We start from the raw sequence: 15,331 nt of genomic DNA on the forward strand, positions 1-15,331 counted from the left end.
ATTCCAAGAGGTGTTACAAAGATTAATGCATTTTGGAAAAAAAAAACAAAACTTCAACTTGAAACAAAAGAAGTACTCAGGGTTCCAATAATAGACTATACTGTACAAGCTGCTCACACGAAGGAGAGTAATGTGCTATTCTCAGACTTAAATAGTGATGCTACAAGAGGAAATGGGTTTAGCTTCTAGCGATAAAAATTTAGGTTACATTCAGGAGAAAATTTTAAGATAAAACGTGTTGAGTACTAGAATGATTACAAAGAGAAGTTGCCATATCTACTTTTCTAGACGTTTTTGTAAATGATATAGCTTCTCATTTCTCTGAAATGATTTAAACATGGGAGATGAACTAAATGACCTTTCTAGTTTATTTCCAGTCTTGTGTTTTTGTGAAGAAATATAATAAAATATTTCTTCAGAACTTTGCATAAATTCCATTAGGCTGTAGTTTAGTACTCTCAATGATAAGCTAATTACTAAAGATTTCTTCTAAATTTTATAACTTTATAAATAAAACTAACCCTCAGTGGCTGTAAAATTTTGTTTTAAGACAAATAAAATTTTTTTGATTGTAAAAAAGCAACACTAGTTTTCAGTTAGACATTCAAATGGAGTTGATTTATAAGTTTTTATTGAACGTATTATATTGTGGGAAACAATGATTCTTTAAATATTTATTGTGTCGAGCCTGACCTGTGGTGGCGCAGTGGATAAAACGTCAACCTGGAAATGCTGAGGTCGCCGGTTCGAAACCCTGGGCTTGCCTGGTCAAGGCACATATGGGAGTTGATGCTTCTAGCTCCTCTCCCCCCTTCTCTCTCTCTGTCTCTCCTCTCTCTCCCTCTCCTCTCTAAAATGAATAAATAAATAAATAAAAATGCTTTTAAATATTTATTGTGTCTATTCTCAGCTGTAAAGTATTAAGAACTAGAAAGACACAGAGATTATGTTTTTATTCTTCAGAAAGAAGGCCAAGTGAAAATGTCATATAGTAAATAAAAAGGATAGGAACTCGTGTCACTAACCACAATGAGAAAAGGTAGCACATTAGAGAAGGCAATGTCTTCCAACAAATGGATGTGTGCTCACGTGCATGTGCAGGTGAGAAATTAGGAAGGCTGCTGGAAAACAATGGAATTTGAACCGTGCATCCTAAGACATGAACATTTCTAACTAAAATGAGGTTAAGAAAAATAATATGTCAGAAGCAGTATATAATGGTTCCAAAAATGAGAGACCTGATTTGTTTGAAAATCTTTATGTACTTCATAGCCCTAAAATCCTGGCTTCAAGGGAGGAGTGAGAAGGGAAAGATGTAACTATGGGTTGCTTGGTGAAGAAACTTCAGTATTAAGTTATGAGAAATGGACTTAAATACATGGGATTTGAAATCAATTTTGAAAACGAAGGCTTTTTAAGAGGTGATATGTTTGGAACATAACTCTCATGACTATATGAACAGTGTTTATAATTGAAGGTCAAGTTAACCATGCACAAATTATCATAACAGTTTGTTTTTACTTTCTTAGGAAAGCTAGCCACATTATGGTGATAATTATGCAGGTTCTAGAGAAGACTGTTGTGTTTCTAAGTTAGGCACATTTGGAGATGTGTTTTTATTAAATTTAACTCGTAAATGATTCTAAAAAAATAACTGCTGCTAGTGATAAATTATAAGTATAGACAGTCCAAAGTATGAAAATATAGAACATAGACATAACATCTATACTTTACTATGCTATACTGTACTATCCTAATGTTAAGATAGAGAAGAAAGGATAATATCTTGGCGTTAAATGAACTTTTGTGTTTGGTCTTAACTCTAAGATTTCCAGCTTTGAAAAAAAAAACCTCTTTTAGCCTACTTTTCTAACTGGTGAAATAGAACTAATAAAATCTAATATATATATATATATCCCTATGTTCATTGCAGTACTGTTTATGGTACAGTACTGTTCATGGTGGCCTAAGATATTCACTGCTCACAAATAACAAGGGATCTTTTATAGCTTCATATTCATTTAGAAATATCCTCTAATTTTTGTAAGCAGTATATATGAAACAAATAAATGTTTTCAAATCTTTTGAGTAGATTCCCAGAAGAGGGCTTGCTAGGGCTCTATTCTATTTTATAAGTCTTTTTTCTATCCTTGCATCAGCACCACATGGTTTTCCAGCAATCTAAAACTGGTCTCTATTGATAGAAAAAGACATCCTTATTTACTTTTTTTCAAAGTTACCTTAGAGCAGTGGTAGTCAACCTGGTCCCTACCGCCCACTAAGGACATTCCAGCTTTCATGCTGGGTGGTAGTGGAGCAACCAAAGTATAAATAAAAAGATAGATTTAACTATAGTAAGTTGTTTTTATAAAGATTTATTCTGCCAAACTTAGTGAAAATCCAACATAAAGTACTTGGTATGTAATTATTATTATATGCTTTAACTTGCTGTAACTCTGCTTTATAAATTTTATAGAGTAAAGTTACTTCTCTACTTTATAAATCACAATATTATATCCAAGGAAACATATTCAGTTACTGTATAAATTTGTTATTGTTTCTATACACTTGGTGGCTATAAACAACACAAATTTTCTTAAAGTTTTAGAGGTTAGAGTCTGAAATGGGTTTCTTTGGGCTCAATGTGTTGGTATGGCTGAGTTCGGGAAACTGTAGGGGAGAATTTATTTTCTAGTCTTTTCTGGCTTCTGGAGGCTGCCAGCACTCCTTGGTTCATGGCTCCCTTCCATTATGAAAGTCAGAAACGGCTGCTTGAGTCTTTCTCATATCTTATTATTCATACACTGACACTTCTGCCTTCCACTCCATATTTTAGGACACTGAGATTACATTAGGCTCCTTGAACTAATCTAGGATATTTGCCTTACTTTAAAGCTATTAGGATGATGGAAATGTTATATATAATGATTTTGGCATTGGTTGCAAGATATTATAAATATATAGAAACTCATCAACTATATTTAAAATAGGTAAATATTATTGTATGCAAATTATACAGCAATGAGGTTGATTTTAAAAATGCAAAAGGCTAAATACTCTAAGGTAGGGGTAGTCAACCTTTTTATACTTACCGCCCACTTTTGTATCTCTGTCAGTAGTAAAATTTTCTAAAAGCCCACTGGTTCCACATAATGGTGTAAGAATAATTTTAAACCATTTGTACTTTATGTAAATTTTTAAAAATATGATTTTTTTATTATAAACAGAACAGTCAGAATTCTTAATTTCTTTAGAACTGAAGGGAATTGCTAGGTCTTTTTCTGTCATATGGTACAAACATAAACACACATTAAAAAGTCACATAAGTTAGGTGATAAAAGGAGTTCTTGGTTTAATTCTAAAATCTGACCAAAATTAATGACTTTTTCTTAAAAATGCTTTAAAACTAGCTCATAAGCAAAGAAAAGAATAATAAATCTGGAAGAAAAACAAAGTGTAGAAAATTGAGTATTTAAAAATAATGTAAATGCTAACACAGTAAGGCTAATATCACCTGGCTTCCCTTAAAACCCTGGATATATATGTGCTTTGCATCTGAATTCAGTCCGATAGTTGTAGCTGAGAGGCCCACACCTGGTGGGAGCAGGGGCCCCTGCCCATCTTACTCCTCAAACAGACTTAACCACATTTTTGTGCAGAACAGGCAAGGTGGCAACAGATGTATTTGCACTGTGACATAAAGAACATTTGGGGGGAACATTCAGGGGGAACCATGAAACTGCACAAAATCTGACGATTTGAGCCTTCAATCAGAAATCAGAACTCTTGCATAGAATTTAAGGATGTTTTTTCTAATAAACAAATTACATTTGTGAAACCAAATAGACAATACTATCTTCATCTTTCAAATAACAAATTTTATTTCTCAACATATTGCCTTTTTTTGTCTTTTTTAAGTGAGAGGAGGGGAGATAGAGAGACAGACTCTAGTATGCACCCCAACCGGGATCCACCTGGCAACCCCCGTCTGGGGTCCATGATAGAATCAACGAGTTATCCTCAGCACCTAGGGCCAACTCTCAGGCAAATCAAGCCATTGCCTGTGAGAGGGGAAGTGAGAGAGAAGAGGGGAAGTAAGGGGGAGAGAAGCAGATGGTCGCTTCTCATGTGTGCCCTGACCGGGAATTGAACCCAGGGCGTCCATAGGCAGGGCCGACGCTCTATCCACGGAGCCAACTGGCTAGGGCCAGCATGTTACCTAATTCAACAAACTCTTATCACTCTACTAGTGGTGAGTGAAGAGAGTCCTTAAATTGGAGTGAAACTTTTTTATTAAGTCCCTCATATTTTATTTTATTTTATTCTTTTTAATGTATTTCTAATTTCTATTTATTCTAAATATGCTACATTAGAAAACTTATGAGTCAGTAACAAATACAGTGAAATCTATTAATTCTAATATTAGAATTATGCAGTATTGTGTTTCTATTGACTATCTTAATGAAGATTTGAGCATCACTATTTGACCTAAGCATTTATTCTGATATAACTTCCAGTCAGACATTTATTACGATGATAAGGTATGGTGATAAAGGTATGCTTTTCCTAAACAGAGATAGGATTCCATAACCTAAACAGTGAGTTAAGAATAATTATTTACTTTCTACATATTTAGTCAAAAGTTAGCATGCTTTATTATTTATAACATTTGTACTGCACCTCCAGTGTACCAAGTATTATTCGAGGGTATTTAATTTTTAAGTCTATTTTTAAAAGCCATTTTAGGTTCTTAGACAATTAAAAGAAATGTACAAAGGTGCTCCACACACCCAAAATCTCACTTGCACAGCCTCCTCCATTTCAACATCCCTACCAAAGTGGTACATTTGTTCAAACTGATGAACCTACATGGACACATTATTATCACCCCAAATCCATACTTTGTATAGAGTTAATCATGGTATGGGTTTTTTTAAATAAATTTTTATTAATTTTAATGGGGTGACATAAAAAAATCAGGGTACCTATGCTCAAAGAAAGCATGTCTAGGTTATCTTATCATTCAATTATGTTGCATACCCATCACCCAAAGTCAGATTGTAAAAATATGGAACGCTTCACGAATTTGCATGTCATCCTTGTGCAGGGGCCATGCTAATCTTCTCTGTATCGTTCCAATTTTAGTATATGTGCTGCCGAAGCGAGCACCATTATGTGGGTTTTTAGAAAATGTGTAATGGAATGTATCTACTATTATAGTATCATACAGGCCATTTTCACTGCCCTAAAAATCCTTTCCTCTCCGTTCTTTCATTCTTCCCTTCCTTCTTTAATGGATTTTTAATCTTAACAATAAACCTACAGTGAACATCATTAATTTTATTTTGCTGATGGAAAAAAATTTTAAAAAGATTCAGAATTTGTTCTATATGAACCCTCAGCCTGTGCTCTTTCCCAATCTCATTCATGATGGCTTTTTTAATGAAGGTTCCAAATTACAGCTTCTTTTTTTCTTTTCAGGGTCTGTGCTATCATCACTGTTCTAGGTTCTTGCTATCATCACGGTTCTAGGTTCTGTGCTGTCATCACTGTTCTAGGTTCTTGCTATCATCACTGTTCTAGGTTCTGTGCTGTCATCACTCTTCTAGGTTCTGTGCTATTATCATTGACTTATATCTTAGAGCAGTGGTTCTCAAACTTTTTGAAGTCGGGGTGCATTTAAAATTCTACAAATAATTGTATTAATAGATGCACTATATATGAATTTCTGAGAAATATGTTATAATAATTAAGTCAAATATTAAAGAAAAAATATAAAGTTCAAGCATGTTTTTATGGTAATTAAATGAAATAAATATGACAAAATTAAATTTATTCTGACATTAAAAAACATTTTTATGTTACATTTTTTTGAGCTATACTTTTTAGAATTTGTAAGAAAGAGGAGTTAAAAATTTTTTTAAAAGTTTTCTTTTATGTATGGATACATTCTAAGTAAGATTTAGTAAATTTGGCAGGTCCTGGAGTGAATGTGTTAAGTTTTTTCATTCTTGTGTTTATGAGAAACATTAGTCTGATGTCTCTAGTGATTTCTTCAATGTTTGCACATATATTTGAAAAACAAACTCTCATTTCCTTGTCAATACATTGAAGAATTCCTCTCTTTTTACCCTTAATTGTGTTGAGGGTAGAAAATCCTAATTCACATAAATAAGATGTTGAAAATTGTAGTAAAATGTTCAAAGCTTTTTTAGATATTGCCCCATATTCTTCTTTTAGAGAAATCCAAAAGGCTTCAAGAGACAATTTCTTATGTTTAATCATCAATCCACAATCAGTGGATATAGCTGCCAGTTCTTCTTCTGTTAATGTTAAAACAAAATCACTTGAAGCTTCCATGAATGGGTTTCTTTTTTTTTAATAAATAAATTTTTATTTTAATGGGGTGACATCAATAAATCAGGGTACATACAATCAAAGAAAACATTTCCAGGTTATCTTGTCATTTAGTTATGTTGCATACCCATTACCCGAAGAGAGATCGTTCTCCGCCATCCTCCATCCAGTTCTCTCTGTACCCCTCCCCCTCCCCCTCTCCCTCCTTCCCTCCCCCCACCCCCCATAGCCACCACACTCCTGTTCATGCCTCTTAGTCTCGCTTTTATGTCCCACCAATATATGGAATCCTGCAGTTCCTGTTTTTTTCTGATTCGCTTATTTCACCCCGCACAATGCTACCACGACTCCACCATTCAGCTATAAGTGATCCGATGTCACCATTTCTCCTAGCTGAATAATATACCATGGTGTATATGTGCCCCATCTTCTTCATCCAGTCCTCTATTTTTTTTACAGTGATTAAAAGCCTTTAAGCAAACTCTTGGCCAATACAGCAAGAATCCATAAATGAGTAGTGTCCTTAACATGTTCCCCAAGTCCAAGTTGGCCCCATCACCATGCCAAATCCCTGAAAAATGCAACCCAACCACAGTTCAATCTGTTAGGAGCTGTCACAGGGAGCAGGAGTCCAGGAAAGTTCCCCACAGGAAAAGTCCGCATGGCACTGGAATTGTTGTCACCATTCTATACTTTGCAGCTCATGTCCAAGTCCTAATGACCACTGCTTCTAGCTGGTAATGATTCAGGTAGACTGGAAAAAGCCATTTGCAGCATGCGTGGATATGGAGCTTCTGTTCTCCTCTGCCTGGAGAGTTGAGACCAGGTTGCTTTTTCCTGGAGCTCTGTGACTGTGGCCTGGTACAGAAAACCTTGGGATACACTAAGCTGGGTGGCAAAGGTAAATTCGTAATACAAGTTGGCAAAAGGAGGAAAGAGAGCTCTAAATTAAGTGTAGGTCCCAGCCTGAAATATGAGTGGAGCATTGAGGTAGGAGGGATAAAGGAAACACTATGTATTAAGCAAAGCAGCAGAAAATAGGACTATCAACACCCACAACAGAGATCTTTGAGGAAAGAATAAAAAACCTGACTATTCAGGCAAAACATAGTTAAGTGGCCCTTGTGCGAATGAGATCAGTTTACCTGCTTCTTGGAAGAAATACCCTAGGCTCGTCCACAGTGTCGTAGATGGGGCCAACGGCCCTGGGCACCTTCAGCCTTCAGTGGCAAACCCCAGCTTTCTGGGCAAGGTTAGGTCATAGGTGGCTGGAGCAGGGCTGGAAGAGACTGAACCCTCCCTTAGAGGAGCGAGGGGGAAGCCCACCTTCCAGTGTCCCTGTTTCCTCACAGCAGAGGCATGTAAGCCTGGCGGCAGGCTTTAGCTCAATGACCTTCCTTTCCACTCTTGAAGCAGGACCCAGATGGCATCCTATGAGACCCCTTTGGGGTGTTGGAGCCTTTAAGGGTGTATCCTAAAAGCTGGTAGTTCCCCTGATCTCTATTGGGCTTTTTCTGCCTCTAGATATATTAAAAGCCATTCTCAGAAGATCTCGCTGAGGGGTTTGAGGATCCCCATCCGCCTATATAAATCTTTTTCATATATCTGGAGCTATTTGGAAAAAAGACAGAAAAGTGTTATTAGCTAGGTCTAATAAAGAAGGTAGTAGTTTGCAGGCGAAAAAGATTTGGTGTCTCCTGTTCATCAGCATTCAAAAGAAATGTAAATTTTTTTTTTTAAGTAAAAAGCATGATATGGTAGACCCGTCGGAGTCATTGGCCTGGTGTGCAGGATTCCCGGGTTCGATTCCCGGCCAGAGCACACAGGAGAAGTGCTCCTCTACCTCTCGACTCCTCCCCCTCTCCTTCCTCTTGGTCTCCCTCCTCCCGTCCGCAGCCAAGGCTCCATCGGAGCAAATCCACCCTGGGCACTAAGGATGGCCCCATGGCCTCCACCCCAGTCGCTAGAATGACTCCGGTTGTAACAGAGCAACATCCCAGATGGGCAGAGCATTCCCCCCGGTAGGCATGCCAGGTGGATCCCAGTCAGGTGCCTGCAGGATTCTGTCTGACTGTCTCCCCATCCCCATCCTCAGAAATATACAATAAATAAATAAATAAAAGAAAAAATACTAAAAAAAAAAGGAGGGGGGGCATTCCCTTGTGTTAAAGCTCCAGGGAGCATGGAGTGAGCTTGAGTATGTCCTATGAAACATGGAGCTCTATGTTTACATATAAGTCTTTGAAGAAGGAGGAGCTGCTGAAATAGTTTATCAGCATTTGTCCCTAAGACAGCAGTCTTTATAGTGGGAACACCATACGTAAATATTTGCTGTCTGTCTATAGATTAAGGGGTGAATATGGCAAATGCTGAAAAGCCATGATCTTTGTGCCCCTCCCCTCCCCCAACCCCCTCCCTCTCCTCCCCCCACCCTGTAACCCCAACACTGTTGTTCATGTCTCTGAGTCTCATCTTTATGTCCCACCTATGTATGGAAACATATAGTTCTTAGTTTTTTTCTGATTTACTTCTTTCACTCAGTATAATGTTATCAAGGCCCATCCATGTTGTTGTAAAAGATCCTATGTCATCATTTCTTATGGCTGAGTAGTATTCCATAGTATATATATACCAAAGCTTTTTAATCCACTCGTCCTCTGATGGACACTTGGGCTGTTTCCAAATCTTTGCTATTGTGAACAATGCTGCCATAAACATGGGGGTGCATTTCTTCTTTTCAAACAGTGCTATGGTGTTCTTGGGGTATATTCCTAACAGTGGTATAGCTGGGTCAAAAGGCAGTTCGATTTTTAATTTCTTGAGAAATCTCCATACTGTTTTCCACAGTGGCTGCACCAGTCTGCATTCCCACCAGCAGTGCAGGAGGGTTCCCTTTTCTCCACATCCTCGCCAGCATTTATTCTGGGTTGTTTTATTGATGAGCGCCATTCTGACTGGTGTGAGGTGATATCTCATTGTGGTTTTAATTTGCATTTCTCTAATCATTAGTGATGTTGAACATTTTTTCATATGTCTATTGGCCATCTGTGTGTCCTCTTTGAAGAAGTGTCTATTCATTTCTTTTGCCCATTTTTGGATTGGATTGTTTGCCTTCCTGGTGTTGAGATTTACAAGTTCTTTATAAATTTTGGTTATTAACCCCTTATCAGATGTTATGTCAAATATATTCTCCCATTGTGTAGTTTGTCTTTTTATTCTGTTCTTATTGTCTTTAGCTGTGCAGAAGCTTTTTAGTTTGATAAGTCCCATTTGTTTATCCTGTCTTTTATTTCACTTGCCTGTGGAGACAAATCAGCAAATATATTGCTGCGAGAGATGTCAGAGAGCTTACTGCCTATGTTTTCTTCTAAGATGCTTATGGTTTCACGGCTTACATTCAAGTCTTTTATCCATTTTGAGTTTATTTTTGTGAGTGGTGTAAGTTGGTAGTCTAGTTTCATTTTTTTGCAGGTAGCTGTCCAGTTTTTCCAACACCATTTGTTGAAGAGGCTATCTTTACTCCATTGTATTGTCTTACCTCCTTTGTCAAATATCAGTTGTCCATAGAGCTGTGGGTTTATTTCTGGGTTCTCTGTTCTGTTCCATTGATCTATGTGCCTGTTCTTATGCCAGTACCATGCTGTTTTGAGTACAATGGCCTTATAATATAACTTGATATCTGGAAGTGTGATACCTCCCGCTTTTTTCTTCCTTTTCAGGATTGCTGAGGCTATTCGTGTTCTTTTTTGGTTCCATATAAATTTCTGGAATATGTGTTCTATGTCTTTGAAGTAAGTCATTGGTATTTTCATTGGTATTGTATTGAATTTATAAATTGCTTTGGGTAATATAGACATTTTAATGATGTTTATTCTTCCTAACCATGAGCACGGTATATGCCTCCACTTATTCGTATCTTCCCTGATTTCTTTTATCAATGTTTTATAATTTTTCGAGTACAAGTCTTTAATCTCCTTGGTTAGATTTATTCCTAGGTACTTTATTTTTTTGGTTGCAATGGTAAAGGGGATTGATTCCCTGATTTCTCTTTCTGACAGTTCATTATTAGTGTATAAAAATGCCTCTGATTTCTGAGTATTGATTTTATATCCTGCCACTTTGCTGAATTTATTTATCAGGTCTAGTAGTTTTTTGACTGAGACTTTAGGGTTTTCTATATATAATATCATGTCATCTGCAAATAATGATAGTTTTACTTCTTCTTTTCCAATTTGGATGCCTTTTATTTCTTTTTCTTGTCTGATTGCTGTGGCGAGGACTTCCAGAACTATGTTGAATAAGAGTGGTGAAAGGGGGCACCCCTGCCTTGTTCCTGATCTTAAGGGGATTGCTTTTAATTTTTGTCCATTGAGTATGATGTTGGCTGTGGGTTTGTCATAGATGGCCTTTATCATGTTGAGGTATGTTCCCTGTATTCCCACTTTGCTGAGAGTTTTGATCATGAATGGGTGCTGGATTTTATCAAATGCTTTTTCTGCATCTATTGAAATTATCATGTGGTTTTTCTCCTTTCTTTTGTTTATGTGATGAATCACATTGATTGATTTGTGAATATTGTACCAGCCTTGCCTCTGAAGAATAAATCCTACTTGATCATGGTGTATGATTTTTTTCCATATATTGCTGGATCCGGTTTGCTAATATTTTATTGAGGATTTTTGCATCTAAGTTCATCAGTGATATTGGCCTATAATTTTCTTTTTTTGTGTTTTCTTTGCCTGGTTTGGGAATCAGAATTATGCTCCCCTCATGAAAGGAGTTTGGAAGTCTTCCTTCCTCTTGAATTTTTTGAAATAGCTTGAGAAGGATAGAAGTTAGTTCTTCTTTGAATATTTGGTAGAATTCACTTGTGAAGCCATCAGGCCCAGGACTTTTCTTTTTTGGGAGTTTTTTGATAGCTGTTTGAATCTCATTTGTTGTAATTGGTCTGTTTAGGTTTTCTGATTTTTCCAGATTGATTTTTGGAAGATTATATGATTCAAGGAATTTGTCCATTTCATCTAGGTTGTCTAGTTTTTTGGCGTACAGTTCTTCATAGTATTTTCTTACAATATTTTGTATTTCTGTTGTGTCAGTTGTTATTTCTCCACTCTCATTTCTAATTTTATTTATTTGAGTCCTCTCTCTTTTTTTCTTGGTGAGTCTTGTTAAAGGTTCATCGATCTTGTTTACCTTTTCAAAGAACCAGCTCCTGGTTTCATTGATCCTCTGTATTGTTTCTTTAGCCTCTATGTCATTTATTTCTGCTCTGATCTTTATTATTTCCTTCCTTCTACTAGCTCTTGGCCTTACTTGCTGTTCTTTTTCTAGTTCTTTTAGATGCAGGGTTAAGTTGTTTATTTGAGCTTTTTCTAGCTTCTTGAGGTATGCCTGTAGTGCTATAAACTTCCCTCTCAGGACTGCTTTTGCTGTGTCCCATAAATTTTGAATTGATGTATGCTCATTATCGTTTGTTTCTAGGAATTTTTTTAATTTCTTCTTTGATCTCAATGTTAACCCATTCATTGTTTAATAACATGCTATTTAGTTTCCAAGTGTTTGAATGTTTTTCAATTTTTCTATTGTGGTTGATTTCTAGTTTAATGCCATTGTGATCAGAGAAAGTGCTCGATATGATTTCAGTCTTCTTAAATTTGTTGAGCCTGCTTTTGTGCCCTAACATGTGGTCTATTCTAGAGAATGTACCATGAGCGCTTGAAAAGAATGTATATTCTTCTGTTTTAGGGTGAAAGGTTCTGAAGATATCTATTAAATCGAGTTGATCTAATATGTCCTTTAAGTCTGCTGTTTCTTTGTTAATTTTCTTTCTTGAGGATCTATCTAATGATGTTAATGGGGTATTGAAATCTCTTACTATTATAGTATTGCTGTTGATCTCGCCCTTTAAGTCTATCAAAGTCTGCTTTATATATTTAGGTGCTCCTATATTAGGTGCGTAGATATTTATAATGGTTATATCTTCCTTTTGGATTGCTCCCTTTATCATCATGTAGTGACCTTCTTTATCTCTAACTATAGTCTTTGTTCTAAAGTTCATTTTGTCTGATATAACTATTGCTACCCCAGCTTTTTTTCATTTCCATTTGCGTGAAATATTTTTTTCCATCCTTTTATCTTCAGTCTGTGTGCATCTTTTGATTTAAGGTGTGTCTCTTGTAGACAGCATATGTATGGGTCCTGTTTTCTTATCCACGCAGCTACCCTATGTCTCTTGATCGGATCATTTAATCCATTAACATTTAAGGTTATTACTGATATGTAATTGTTTATTGCCATTTTTTTTCTTTAAAACTGTTTTTCCCTTTTGCTATATTCTTTTTTTCCTTTGATCTGTTCACAACAGGTCCCTTAGCATTTCTTGCAGCCTTGGTTTGGTTGCAGTGAAATCCTTGAGGGTTTTTTTTGTCTGTAAAGCTTTTTATTTCTCCTTCAATTTTAAATGATAGCCTTGCTGGATAAAGTAGTCTTGGTTGTAGGTTCTTGTTCATGAATGGGTTTCTAATCCAATCATATTGTTCAGTGTTAAGTGATGGAAAATGCTATAAATTAAATTCTGCTCGTCAGCCTTCAAGTCCTATTTTATTTACATTTAACTTTTGCTCACTTCCAGAATCAGATTCTTCAATATCACACTTCTTTTTGAGAAATTTATCCATTTTATTTGGGTGCATTTATCTAAAAATAATATAATGATGTGTTAATAATAAATATAATAATGATGTGTCAACAAAAAGAGCAGTATTTCTGTAATGAAATGGTATAATAGAGTAACTATATTTATTTTTATATCAGGGCACATGCTGCGAACCAGCACAGCTAGTAATTCCAAGTCCCTAGTGGGAATGGTGAGGAATTAAGAAACTATGCGGAATTAAGAAAATACGGGATCTGAGGGCCCTGTAATTGCTGTTGGCAAGAACAAAGCTCACCCCAAAACCACATTTTGCTTTATTTATAGGACAAAGTGAGACCATTAACAAATCAATGGTCTTTGATCATGTTTCCAAGACGTCTCAAGAATTTTACCAAGTGCAGAAAACCCCCACCATACATATCATCTTAACTTTACACCAAACAAAGGATAGAAGAAGCTTGCCTCCAGTCTTTTTAGGGAACATTAGGGGTAGTGTAAACAATCCAGCATCACAGCTTAACAGCCTTTTGCAACCAAATCAGGTAAGTGAGGTGGGGGGTTGGGCAGACTGTCAGCTAACAGTCAATTCCCCACACCTCTGTCCCCCAAAGATCTAAACTCCAAAAACCCTGTTGGTTTTTTGGTCCCCAACAGGCACATATTTCTCTAGAATACCATAGGGCGCACCTGGAAATCTTCTAGGCACACACTTTGAGAACCACTATCTTAGAGTGTTGGCTCAGTTGTCAGATTTAAAACTTAGCTCACACACTTTAATGTTATGTTCTTCTGTGCGCTGCTTAACATCTCTATGCTTTCACTATTTTCATGTCTAAAATGGGGGTAATATTATCTCAAAGGTTGTTTTGACATTTAAGTAACACAATTAAATGTAACTGGTACATAGTAAGTGCTCAATCAATATTAGTAATTACTGTTATTAGAGATAGGTGAAAATGGGTACCATAAGTTACAATTTTCTATTTACCAGCTATTGATCTTTGGAGTAGCTTATTTAAAGAGTATTTAAAAGAGGATTCTACTTATACTTGTTTTTGGTATATTATATTATTTTTTGCTACAAAATTATTAGGTTATGAGATAAGGAGATGCTCTGTTTTTGTTGTGTTTTTTTTTTTCTTACATCAACACTTTACTGCTTGGGGGTCTCCATAGAATACTATAAAAACTAAAATGTTAACATGTGATTTCATATTATTTATTTTTGTGTTAGCCTGCAAGGTTTGCCTGCTATAAAAAAAAGCAGGTACAGGCCCTGGCCGGTTGGCTCAGTGGTAGAGCATTGGCCTGTTGTGCAGGAGTCCTGGGTTTGATTCCCGGCCAGGGCACACAGGAGAAGCGCCCATCTGCTTCTCCACCCCTCACCCTCTCTTTCCTCTCTGTCTCTCTCTTCTCCTCCCACAGCCGAGGCTCCATTGGAGCAAAGATGGCCCGGGTGCTGAGGATGGCTCTGTGGCCTCTGCCTCAGGCGCTAGGATGGTTCTGGTTGCAACAGAGCGACACCCCAGAGGGGCAGAGCATCGCCCCCTGGTGGGCATGCCGGGTGGATCCTGGTCGGGCGCATGCGGGAGTCTGTCTGACTGCCTCCCCGTTTCCAGCTTCGGAAAAATGAAAAAAAAAAAAAAAAGGCAGGTACAAAGAGTTAGTGCTCCAGGAGGGGGTGGGGGAAAGGAGTAAAGAAGAGCAAAAATATGGTGATGGAAAATGGTTTGACTTTGGGTGATGGGTATACAACATAATCATCAGATCAAATGCTATAGAGATGTTTACTTGAAACCTATGTACTCTTATTAATCAATGACACCCTTTTAAATTTAATTTTCTAAGTAAAATTTTAAAAACTTAAAAACATTAATAATTGAGAGTGTGTATATAATCTATACCAGTGGTCCCCAACCCCCAGGCCGCGGACCAGTACCGGTCTGTGGGTCATTTGGTACCGGTCCGCAGAGAAAGAATTAATAACTTACATTATTTCCGTTTTATTTATATTTAAGTCTGAACAATGTTTTATTTTTAAAAAATTACCAGATTCCCTCTGTTACATCCGTCTAAGACTCACTCTTGACGCTTATCTCGTAAGTTCAACAATTATATTTTAAAATACCACAGTTTTTATGCCAGTCACATAATTTTATTTTGTGCATTTATCTGTCTCACCCTAAAGGCCGGTCCATGAAAATATTTTCTGACATTAAACCGGTTGGTCCGTGGCCTAAAAAAGGTTGGGGACCACTGATCTATACCTATGTATGCACACACATAAAAAAAAATGTTAGTACTCCAAATATCTCCTTT

General features: G+C 36.7%; 1 protein-coding gene and 2 non-coding genes across 3 annotated transcripts in view; 2 read left to right on the forward strand and 1 right to left on the reverse strand.

Annotated features, from left to right (window-relative positions):
• The window catches only part of ADGRL4 (adhesion G protein-coupled receptor L4), a 140,716-nt gene that overhangs the window by 41,052 nt on the left and 84,333 nt on the right, over positions 1–15,331 (forward strand). The gene's annotated exons all lie outside the window — the stretch shown is intronic.
• On the reverse strand, positions 5,063–5,169 carry LOC136332629 (U6 spliceosomal RNA). The gene has a single exon (XR_010730796.1). It is a non-coding gene; the product is annotated as a U6 spliceosomal RNA (small nuclear RNA).
• On the forward strand, positions 14,286–14,361 carry TRNAN-GUU (transfer RNA asparagine (anticodon GUU)). Its single transcript has one exon. It is a non-coding gene; the product is annotated as a tRNA-Asn (tRNA).

The sequence above is a fragment of the Saccopteryx bilineata genome, chromosome 3 (genome assembly GCF_036850765.1).
Source record: "Saccopteryx bilineata isolate mSacBil1 chromosome 3, mSacBil1_pri_phased_curated, whole genome shotgun sequence".
Taxonomy (NCBI): domain Eukaryota; kingdom Metazoa; phylum Chordata; class Mammalia; order Chiroptera; family Emballonuridae; genus Saccopteryx; species Saccopteryx bilineata.